The sequence below is a fragment of the Quercus robur genome, chromosome 6 (assembly GCF_932294415.1).
Source record: "Quercus robur chromosome 6, dhQueRobu3.1, whole genome shotgun sequence".
Classification (NCBI taxonomy): Eukaryota; Viridiplantae; Streptophyta; class Magnoliopsida; order Fagales; family Fagaceae; genus Quercus; species Quercus robur.
The window spans coordinates 19,777,501-19,790,133 of record NC_065539.1 but is presented as its reverse complement, the minus strand read 5'-3'; positions in this window follow the sequence as shown (position 1 = coordinate 19,790,133).

Sequence of the window (12,633 nt, the reverse complement as noted above, 5' to 3'; positions counted from 1 at the left end):
ATTAAACCTCACGTTTATAGATAGATTAGCACAGATATAACGATCAATTTTTTCTTGAAACAAGTTCAGTTCTTTGGTTCATAAAGTTTTCTTCTGAGTATTCTCTATTTTTTGATGTTCCGATCCCCTTCCCTCAATGCCTTCTTTCATGTTATATACTGCCCACTTGATATCATCTTCACCACACACGTGTAGGTTGGGTTTGGGGGATTTCTTTCTGTCCCATCTAACACCTTCTGGAACCTCCAACCAGCATCTGTGAGGCTGCTCCATCACTGTTCAGGCATTACCTCCACATTAATGTGGCCAGAGAGTTGGTTCAGAGGCAATTAATGCGGAGGCAGCTGCTGTCATAGATATTTGTTTCCCTTTTCTTTCTTACCCTTGGCCTTATATCCCACTTTTAGTGGTAATGTAGTTTCGAAGTATGTTTATAACAAGGTGGCGTTCAGGTTGTCCTCGGACTCATATTGCCGAGAAGGATTTTGTCCTCGGACGAATACTGAACTCACCTTACGTGATATCTATTCTTCCTTTCGTTTGGTTACCCTTACAACCTGATTTGGGCCTCCTCGGACAGTTTTACGTCCTCGGATGGGCCACAGACCCAATTTACACGACTTTAATAATTTATTGATTAGCCGACCCCCACAATACCAATTGACCTAAAGGTTATTTACTATTAAGTCAATGTATAATATCTTCATTCACCTTGATTGATAAACATTTTAGCTACCGTTTGGTCGTTTTGTAGCAATGTTATAAAGGATTTTTTTTTTTTTTTTTTAAATTTTACTCATACTATATTAAACCATGGGTTGTGGGTTCCAATTAGCTCAACTGGTAAAATCTTTAATGGTTGAATAAAAGATCTGGGGTTCCAATGAGCTATAATTAGGAGCGAACGTTATAGGTACCCTTGGTACGATGATCACTCTACAAGTATAAGTGCTTGCAGGGTATAAGGTGTGGAGGGCTAGGGCTGAGATTCAAGTCTCCAGGAGGAAACTTCACACACATATACACTTAGATTAGGCTAGAGTAGAATTTCTATCTTATATATAAATAAATAAAAAAAAAGTTTCAATTGGTTTCTCAAAAAAAAAAAAAAAAGATCAATTATTTATTCTATACTTTAAATAACAATAATTTGATTATAAGTTATAACAACAACAAAAAAAAACAATAATTTCAATTTTTATAAATAGTATGCATCCTTTAGAATTCAGAAAACCGATATTACTCATTTCAAATTCAAACTAAAATTTTAATTGTTCGTATAAGTATCAATTTAGCAAGAGTCAAGGTGTGAAATTACACCGCTAAGAGTTTTTATATTATCCAAAAAAAAAAAAGATCCCAAATTATTTAGCCAATTAGCCCTCAAATCAATGAGTCATTGACACTTATATTGCTAAATACTAAGAGTTCAGCCCGACTGGTCATTGCGAAGGATGAGTGAAAGAGAATAAAATGCTTTCGGTATCCTTTCTTAAACATTACTAGTCACATTCTTTTATTTTTCTTTTCCAGCTTCCAAGAACCATTTGAATCAATGCAGAAATTCTGCTTTAGACCAACCATATGAATTCCAAAGGAGATTGACCAATAGTGAAGTTTTGCTTGTTTTGTGTCTACAAGCACTCTAGATCCTAGGGTGTTCTGCCTTCCCTTTAACAATGAGTAATCAGCTTAAATGTATGACAAAATTGTTTTATAAAAGCACCACCTGCCTAATATCTGTCAAGTTTTAGCAAATATGTAACTCTACAAGACACCCAAAAAACACAACAATTTACTATTTAAAAAGCCAGATCATCTACATATTTTATGTATATAATTTAATAGTTGGAGATTTGAACTTTGAATGTTTCTGTTAAAATCATCATAAGATGTCAGTTAAGTAACAAGGCTTTTGGCTGTATATGAGATAATTGATTTGATATTACCTTTCTATTTTAATTCATATATGGTTGTAAATTTCTTTTATAGTCTCATACTCTCATTGCATATAATGATTTTGTATCTTGCTTTGCCATATGGAAAAGGAAACAACTCACATTTTATAAAGTTATCATTTTATTTTATTTTATTAATGTAGGATTGTGAGGTTAATCACTTTCTGTATGGCAGGGTCTACCATAGGCATCTCACGTTGCCATATAACTCTAAATGCTAATAATGACCCGAACCCAAGCATTGATAGCAAGGCAGATGAGTTTTTACCACTAGACCCCATACTCGAGGTTAAAGGTTATCAAATACAACCTTAGATTGAAAAAAACAATTTCATGAATAATAACTACACATGCTATGTTATCATAATTAAATTGTCACAACAAACAAGTCTCATGTAGCCATATAGGTTATGAATGCAAAATGTTTATCTTCATTTGAAAATTAGTATTTAGTGTTCCAACATTTAAACTAATTTTAAATAATGTGACAATGAGATCCAAGAAATGGAATTTTAACTATTTCTAGTGAAATTAAAAGAATTAGGATTTGGTTTTGTTTTTCTTTTTATTTCTTTCTATTTAAATTATTATTTCTCTATGCCTTAAACTTTGTAACTTAATTGACACATTTTAATGTTCTTTATGAAGAGGTTCAGGATTCATATATTTCTCTCACAAATATTGAACAATAATACTTTTTGATTTTAAACAAAAGTTTTTTCCCATCGTTTTATATTTCATAATTCATATCATTTCCGCGCCCAAGCGAATCCAGTTTGTATATAATTAATAATAATTTGAGCAAACCCATTAACCATGCGGGGCCCGAGCGAAATTTTTTTTTTTTTTAAATTGTGTTTAATTCCCTCAATGCCCTTCATGTATCATCAATTCATAATTCATAATGACCGAGGTCTGGGACAGTGAACAATGAACATGCCTTGGAAGCAAAGGGAAATAAAGTTAAAGAGTGTTTATACGGACCAATGACATTGGGCCAGCTTTTGTCGCCAAATAGCCCAACTGAAATGATTCCTCCCTCCAACAGGACAAACCCTGATTATTCATTTAGTATATGGCAATTTAGGAAGAGGTGGCTCTCACTTTGCACTTTTTTTTGGATTAAAAGGACAATTTTCGTACTAATTAATATCCCCTATATATCCGTATATTTCTCCTTGCCTTTTTTTTGGATTAATAATTTTTGAAATTTTTTTTTTTGAGAATTGAAAAAGTATTGACAACTTTTTCAATTTTTTCAATTCCCAATAAAATATTTTTAAAAATGGATGAAGGGTACACATTAACCGGATCCTTATTTTTTTTATGATATGGAAATTTTATTAAGAGTGAGAACAAACTAAATAGGTAAACAAGTCTCACTCTGAGGCTGCATTTGGTTGGGTGTAAAATATTTTCAGGTATAAAATATTTTCGGGAAAGAAAAATATTTTCAAGTGTTTGGCTGAATTATGAAAATTGTTCTAGAAAATGTTTTCATGTGTTTTGTTGCATTCTGAAAATTCTTTTTTTTTTTACTAGTTTCTCACATTTTCTCAGCTACCAAACAAATTTTATAATAGAAAATTGTAATATGTAAACTTTTAAAGAAACAAAAATCAAAACAAAACCATTCTCAATACACAAAACCATTCGGTCAAACTGAAAGAGGGAGGAGGAAGAGAGAGTGATCGCAAATTGAGGGAAAGGGAGAGGTAGATAGAGAAAGAGAGATCGGTCTAGCGGCGGCAGGCTTCAGGCGACGCCGAGATTGAGACGAAAAGAGTTCGATCTAGAGGGCGGCAGGACGATCTCACGGTGCGATCTCACGATGCGATTTAGAGGGGTGCGATCTCACAGGGACGATCTCCCCAGCGCAATCTCACGGCTAGATCTCGCCGGCGCAAGCTCATCGACGTGTCTGGGCTTAGGGCGGTGGTCTGAGACGGCGCGAGCCCGATCTCACTCTCTCTAGTCTCTCTTCGTGCTCTTTCTCTCTCTCTCTCTCTCTTTGTGCGTCTGAGTCCGGAAATCATTTGTAGTGAAAATAGAAGTGTAAAATATTTTTTGGTCAAAGCCATAAAACACACAATCAACTGAAATTGTTTTCCGGAAAATTCTATTTTCCATGCGCAACCAAACACGCGGTGAGGTGTAAAATCATTTCCTGAAATGGTTTTACACCAAAACAAACGCAGCCTGAATAACAAAAACAAAAGAAAAGGGGGTTGTTACCAATATCAAAAGAACCAAAAAGATGACAAGTTAAAGACCACTGTGCCAAAGAATGAAAAGCCACATTGCACAAACTGGGCACCTAATAAACGAAAACCTTAGGAGAAAATGCCAAGAGAACCCGAGAATCATCATAAATAGATTTGATTCTCCAAGGGGGGGCATATTCCAAATCAAAAAGAAGATTGTCACAAACATGGGAGTCTGATTCTATGACTATCACCTTAAACTCCAAGTTAGCTGTTAAGGATAAAACCCATTTAATAGCTTCAACTTTTGCCTAAAGAGGGAGGATGGTATTCACTTTCTTAGAACAAGCAAAAACCAGCTCCCCTCTCTAGTCTCTGGTGACAAATGTGATGGAAGAGTAGCGAGGGCCCACAACAGCAACAACATTAATCTTAACTGAAGAAATGGAGGGAGGAGTCCTATGTTGAGAAGGAGCCAAGGCGACTTGACTTGTGACAAGGGGCCTAGCAACTTTTATATATTTATTTTTTAAGAATGTCTAATTTTTTAAGTGTATATTATCTTTCAAATACAACTTTATAAATTTAAACAATCCTCTATATTTTAAACTTTAGTGCATTTACATTCGAGTTTCTAGAATATTTCTCATTTTACACTCTAAAAAACTACTTTATCTATTTTACAATAACATTTCACAATTCACCCAGCACCCCTTGTTTTATTTTTCACATCACAACCAACACTATTCATTTACTTAAATCCCAAACAAAATTTCGAAGTCCCTACACCTCAAACAAAATACCAAACACCCAAAGACACATATCAAACAAAGAGAAACAACAAAATAAATAAATAGAGATAAAGAAAGAAGAAAAGGTTTCGGCCATAGAATTAGGGGTGTCCACGGGTCGGTCCGGGTCGGGTTTGTGCCCAACTCGAGACCGACCCGATAGAATCGGGTTGAGAAAATCCTGATCCGCCGCCGACCGGCGAGGGAGTCGGATCGGTGCGGTCGGTTTTGCGTCGGAAACACGGTCGGTTCGGTCGGAATCGTCCACGGTGAAAAAACCAGCCAAAATAGTTGATTTCAGGAGAAAAACGCCAAATCCGGCGGAGATCTAACCGGATCTGGTGAGATCTCGCTAGATCCGGTGAGATTTCACTAGATTTGGACGAAATATCACTAGATCTACTTGATAAGTCGCCGAAATATGAAAGTTTGTTGCCGGAATCTAGAAATTTGACGCCGGAATCTGGAAATTTAACGCCGGAATCTGGAAATTTGTGCCGAAATCTGGAAAATATCGCCGGAATCTGGAAAATATCACCGGATTCTGGAAACTTTCGCCGGATTCTAGAAATTTTTTGATGAAAATCTTAGTATATCGGTCGGATCGAGTTTTTTCGGGTTTTAGGGAGGAAAACCGAGACCGACCCGCCGGAGTCGGTTTTTGGAACAAATGACCCGCCGCCAACCGGTGACTTGATCGGGTCGGCCGGTTTTCGGGTCGGATACGGTCGGAATCTTCGGGTGGATCGGGTCTTCGGATTGGATGGACAGCCCTACATAGAATCAGTGAGATCCTTTTCATGATGGATCATGGTGATTGAATGGCTGAGCCCATGGTATTCGGCCATGGAGGTATAGGCTAGTTGGAGTTGGGGTTTCAAGGAGAAGAGCCAGAGTGAGAAGAAGAAAGAGAAATGTGAATGGGGGAAAAGAAGACCACTGCTAGTGGTCATAAGCAGACATGGTTGGGCTGAGAGGTTCAAATGTGAGAGAATGTGAGGGTTTGAAAGAAAGAGAAAAACTTTAGAGAGAGTGCATGAGATTTAGAGGGAGATTTATTTTAGAGAGAGGAAAAGAGGTTGAACCTTGAGCTCTAGCAATGGAGGAATGGGTGAGGCAAAGAAGAAGAGAGAGAGAGAGAAGAGGCAGGGAGAGAGAGAATGTGAATTAAATAATGTAATTTACGTTTACAAATTAGCTACAGTTAACAGCAAATTGTAGCAAGTATGTAAATTAGTAATAGCAACTGGGTTGTAGGTGCTATTTTGGTGTTAGGGAGTGTAAAATAGCTATTTTACACTTTTACCAACCCTATTGCTACTGCTCTAAAAGATTAATATTAGCCTTTTCTTTTATGTATCTAATTTGATAACTACATTGGGATTAAGGATTTGAATCATGAACAACTCCATTAAAAACACTCGGGGGTAACAATTAAGATACAAAACTCTTGGCCAAACAAATATTAGCTTTTTAAATGAAGCTAAAGGTGTCATAAATTGGCATTGAGCGGTCTCCTTCCCTGATCAGTGATGGTATAAAAGGGATTTCATTAGGCGATCTCCTCCCCATAGCCTTTCGTTATCCATCATTGTCAACTTCAACCAAATTTGATAGCCACATATGGTAGATTAAGTGAGTGTTGTTCTCAGTCAACAACAAATTTTGATATTTTCAACTTGATGTGGTCGGGTTGGGTTTCAATTTGAACCCTAAATCAACTTGACTTAACTTGAGGACAAGGCTAATGGCAAGCTTGCGATAACATTTTACCAACAAAAGCCAAGTTGTTTGAGAGAGGTAATTTGTTGATTACTTATGAGCTATTTGAGAATTTTGATGAGATATTGGAGCATGCCCTTGGGGTGTCTTAGATTGTTGCAAAAGTGTGGGAGAGGCTTTATGTAAAGTGTGCAAGTATGAAACTTTTGGATCTTAGTTTCCCATGATAGGGTTAGCTATTCTATAAGAACTAAAATCTCTCTATATTCGGAAATATTTTTGACGATAGTGTGGTTTGTTTCGAAGATTTTTAATAATGCGAGGCTGGGAAATTGAAGACTCACAGATGACGAATTGTGTCCATGTGCTTCAACCATGTGCTTTGAGCATGACGTTGGGATATACCAAACAAAATTTTGCTACTTGGGGGTTTTCTATGGTGGTTGTTGTTTGTTGGGTACACTTACTAATGAATGTATACAAAATTAAAGATTAATACTATAAACACAACAATTTTAACAATATATGAGTTGAGACTTTTTTTATTGATTATTATTTGGGCAAACTATTAACATAACTTTTTTTTTTTTATCTATTGTTAACAATTTGTCACTAAGACAATTGTGAAATTTATGTGACTCTAAACTTATTGAATTTGAGGGACTATGGACAAAGATGTATGGTAGGGGGCATAATGCAATTGTCAAAGATCATAGTCATAGAGGCACAATTTTCAGGCTACGATATGTTGCTACTTAATTAGGAGGAGAGACTTTACATGTCAAAGCTATGGCTTGAAGGGAGGTGCTAAACTAGGCTAAGGAAGCTAGATTTAGAAATCTAAGGGGTGCACCCTGTCTGGAATGCTTCTCTAAATCATAAGGCCCTTGTCCATTGCCCTATCGAGTTGTGATTGAAGATATTAATCCAGTTAGTTGTTTCGTTTGATTTTCCTTAGTTTACGACAATATCGAGAAATTGTAATAGAGTGACTTTGAAAATAGGCTAGATTTAGCGTTTGTTTGAGAACAACTTATCTAGTTTTTTGCTAAAAACTTTTTGCTAAAAGTGCGCTAAAATATATTTGAACCTTGAAAAAATTTGAAAAAGTGAGAAAAAGTGAGGTTTTAAATTTCTTTTTATCTTAACAAAAAACGTTTCAAAAATCTTTTACCTCAATGGTATTGACGGTTCCAAAAATACATTCATCCACCCTAGAGGGACGATAGACAAGGACGATACTGGAATCAGCCAAGCCCAGGAAGAACTGCCTGACAAAGACTTAACCATCGTCCCTCAGTTACGGCGAGGCATTACATAGAGAAATATTGGTCTTCAGTACCGTTGGAAGATAATTCTGTCCATTTAATACCCCGCATAGGTGTTAGGACTTTGGCAATGATTCCACCATTAAAGCAAAGCCAATAGCTAGGAAGAGAGCTCCTATATATGCCCATTGATAAAGCCCGAGAAAAAGGTACACTAAAAAAACTTTCTAATACGTCCACATTACTTTCTTCAAACTCTAGCTATTCTAACTTTGGCATCGGAGATTCTGTGGCAGACGCCACACCGGTGACCATATTTTATTTTCAACTTGTCTTTGGATCAGGATAAGCTGCGGACGACCTCCATCTAGACAAACATCTTTATTGACGATTCAAGCATTATCAGGTATTATCTTTTTATTTTTTTTATTTTTTGTTATTCTCTTCACGGGAATAACTTGGATTCAAAATCCATCCATCTATTAGAAAAAATATCGGTATTAAGTTCATTGATTTTTATAGAGATATTTTTTTGGAAAAAAAATAGAATTTTAATTAGGACATTATAATAAATGAAGTAAAGCACCACTTTGGGTTTGCCTCTAGACTCTAGAGCACATCTACTGTTCACGGGCTACAAGGACCAAGTAGAACAGTTCGTTCAAAAACACGTTAGCTACTAGGCCCGTAAATTTGGTTGAGAGTAGGGATATTGTCGTCAACAAAGAAAAGAAAAACAAAAAAACAAAACAAAATTGGGAAAACGGAGACAAGGACAACAAAACCGAAATGAGAGAGTGTGAAATACGTATTTCGGATTCCAATATTTGACGGTTTTTTGTCTTATTTTTTTTTTAAAAATGTTATCTGTATGTACCGGGTAAAAGACATAGAAGAGAAGAGCCGGCTCCTTCAGTCGTTTTCAGCCGCCCCGATTCACTTTTTTACGTGTTGTGTTATGATTGGTTTCTATTCTGACAGATGTGTCGGTCCACATGTCCACGATTGGGTGCATTACTCTTTTGTTTTTGGTTCGGTAAACTAAAGACTGCAATTTTGGTGTTTTAAAATTTGAAAGTTGGGTTAGCAAAGTCATGACTCATGATAAACATTTTTATGCTTTCCAAAAAAAAAAATAAATAAATAAACAAAAGCACTTCTCACATGGAGAGCAATCCATAATTTCAATTTGCGGCACATTTACTAAAATACCCTTTTTTTTAATTTTTTTTTATACATTATAGAATTTATATTCTAACTTAATTTAAGTGTATATGTGTATGAAACTTTTTCCTACTTCCTCTGGAGACTTGAACCCAAGTTTTTACTCCCATATTTCACAAATACTTATAATTTAAGGGTTTGTTTGGATACTGTTTATTGTTGAAAATTGAAAATACTATATTTAAATAATTTTTAAATGTATGAATAATATCGTAGGACTCAATTTTAATGAAAATTTTGTTAAAAATAATACTTGTGGATTCCATAAATAGTGTACAAGACCCACTAACAGAGACGCAAATGCGTTGAAAATTAATTTTCAGCGCAATCCAAACTCTCTCTAAGGGTATTGAGTGTGTTTGGCAGCAGTTTCACCTTTTAGCTGTACAGCTTCTTAAAACATCATATTTCTTACTTTTTTTTTTCATTTTTTTAAAATATAAATATATCTTAACACATTTTTAACAAAAATTAAATAAGCCGTTTCAGCTCGATCATAAATATCAGGGAAATTCTTGTTGAAAAATAAATATTTCGTTGATGGAAATGGAATAATAGATGTCAAAACAGAGTAAAGAGATTGAGTGTACGGGAAAGGGATAGAGAGAGAAACAAACAGAAAGTACGGAATCTTCTGAAATTTCCAATGAAAGGTTTCTTTACTTTTCTTATGTGAAGTCGTTCCTTTCCTTCTCGATACGGTTGCGTTAATAGAAATTCACTACGAAGCTCTCCTTAACAATAATGTCTATATATGGGTCCCGCTTTTTTCTTTTTGATTTGGAATTCTGGGAAGTGTGGGAAAATTTCGAAGTGTTTAAGCGGATGATTCAAATTGGGAGAGCACTGTTCGTAGCCAGTAAAGGTTGGTGGCCTAAAAAGTCCCAACAATAATTTATCATATGATTTTTAAAAAATAAAACATTTATTAAATTGTGAAAGTGTAACGTTTGAGTGATACATACAGCAAAAACAAAAGGTGATGGTATAAAATAATGAAAATAAATATTCAAACAGAAAATAAAGTAAAATAAAAAAGTTTTTTGAAAACAAAATTTTACAATATCATTAAGAATTGAAGGTATTAGTGTAGAATTCTATCTATCTTAAAAATAAAAAAGAAGGAAAAATGATAACTAGAAGTTTGTAACTTTCTCACAACACATGGGACTTATATATTGTTGAGTTTTGTTATTAGAGACTTACCATATACACCTAAAACATGACATGCTTTCTCTTTAATCTGAAAAATTGGAATTTCTTGAGAGAGTTTACAACTCTCAATAAAAGTCCACCTTTTATGTAATGGCCCAAGAGGGCCCACTAAGTAATGTAAAACCCATCTACATATAGTCCTAAGTCATATAATCTCTATATAAATTCTATTGAGATTTCTATACTTTGGACATAAGCCGTTAGACCGAATTACGTATCCCTTGTGTATTCTTGTTCTACTTATTCTTTTCCTATAACTATTTTCTTTTCTCTTTGATTTGAACCATTCAAATTCTCAAAGCATCTTTGTATAGTCTTTCATCAAGAGAAGAAAATAAATAGTTATCAATAGGGTCCTAGTTATACATTTAATTTATATGTGTGATTTTATAAAAATAATTAGATAATTACAATTAAAGATGATAGGGGTTTAAACTTTGAACCTTTCTATTAGGAACATTAAAAGGTGTCAATTGAGCTATAAGACCCTTTAGAATTACATATTTGATTTCAAAATTTTTTTACCCCAATGGCATTAAAACGATGACCCTTCCTAGTTTTCTTTGACCATTTTGATTATTTTCTGACAATATCATTCCTTGGGCATTTTATATTCTTTTTGATAGTTAATCTACTAATTCTTAACCTAGACATCCTAGTGGTTCCTAAAATGAACATGACTTTGAAAAGAGAGTCACTTTTAACTTTTAATTTTTAATTTTTTTAAATTCATGTTATAAAACTCAACAATCTATGTTCTATCACCCCCCCCCCCCCCTTAATTGCCAACAATGGGCTAAGAGCAATTTTTTTTTTAATAAAAAAACCAAGAGTTTTGTAGCTTAATTTACACCTCTTGGTATTTATAATGGAGACGCCATTGGTTCAAATCCCTCATATTTCATTGTAATATATAAATGTGAAACAATTAGAAATTAAAAGGTATTAATACTATTCTTATAGTGAGTGGATTGAGATGTAACTCAAATTATCTTCTTTCATGAGAGTCTTGACAATATCATTTAACCACAAAACTATAAATTTTAGATCCCATATATATATATATATATATATGGAGAGAGAGAGAGAGAGAGAGAGAGTATGTGTATGTGTATTTGTGGTTCGAATCATATCTCCCCTTCTCCCATTATTTACTTAAAAAAAAAAAACTCATACTAAATTACTAATACTTTCAAGAGCTCAAAATCTTGAATCCAAAGTTCCAAACGCAACATTGCTGTATTTGAATTTCAATTATTAAAACCACCAAATCAGCAAGTTTTGCAAAACGTGAAAGTTTTTTTTTTTTTTTTTTTGGGAGGGGGGGGGGGGGTGGTTGTTACCCAACCAAAAAAAAAAAAAAACCCTAGTTCCCATTAAAAAAAAAAAAAACTTAAGTTATGTTTGATAAATGTTTTTTATTTTTGTTTTCAAAAACTTATTTTTAAGAACAAAAAACAATTTTCACATGTTTTTAAAATCAAAAACACATTTGGTTACTTCAAAAAATAAAGCAGTTTTCCAACTATAAAAATAATTGTTCAGTAAATATGGCTGTATATTTTCATAAAAAAAGGCCTCACACAAATAAATTAACTATTAACTATGACTTATTTACTAGGAGTATTGTTGCCACTTGTCAGGAATTAGCAAATGCCCAATGATGCTCAAGGGCTTAGTCAATTTGTTTAAGTACATTTTATTATTTTAGTATATGGTGCCAATTTAACTCATGGTATTTGCAAATCCAAACGTTAAACAAAATGGTTTCTACCTTACCATCAGATAAACCATAAGCCTCTAGTTTCATATCAGATAAATTAATAGCCGCTAATCAAATAAACCATAGTCATAGATCAGATAGAGGCCATAGTCATAGATTAGATAGAGTGATAAATCATAAGCCGCAATACAAGGCAAATGGGTCTAAAATTTGCAAACTTACTTCATGGCCTACTAATTAACAAGACAAACATATCAGTAGAAATTGTTTTGGAGCAACAAAGCAAACAAGTTTACAATTTGATGCCACCAGCAAGCAAATTGAAGCCCCTTGAAATATATTGATGCAACCATGAACAAAGGTGGTCCTTTTCTCTGAGATCTTCGAGTTTCACAGAGTGGAGTGTAGAGAAACAACCCATCATGTAAGAGAAAAAGAGAGGAAACAAAATTGTTGAAATTCTGTGTTTTGCTGCCAGTGGATTCGAACTAGGACGCGGGTTCATTAATTGTGGTTTACAAATTATTT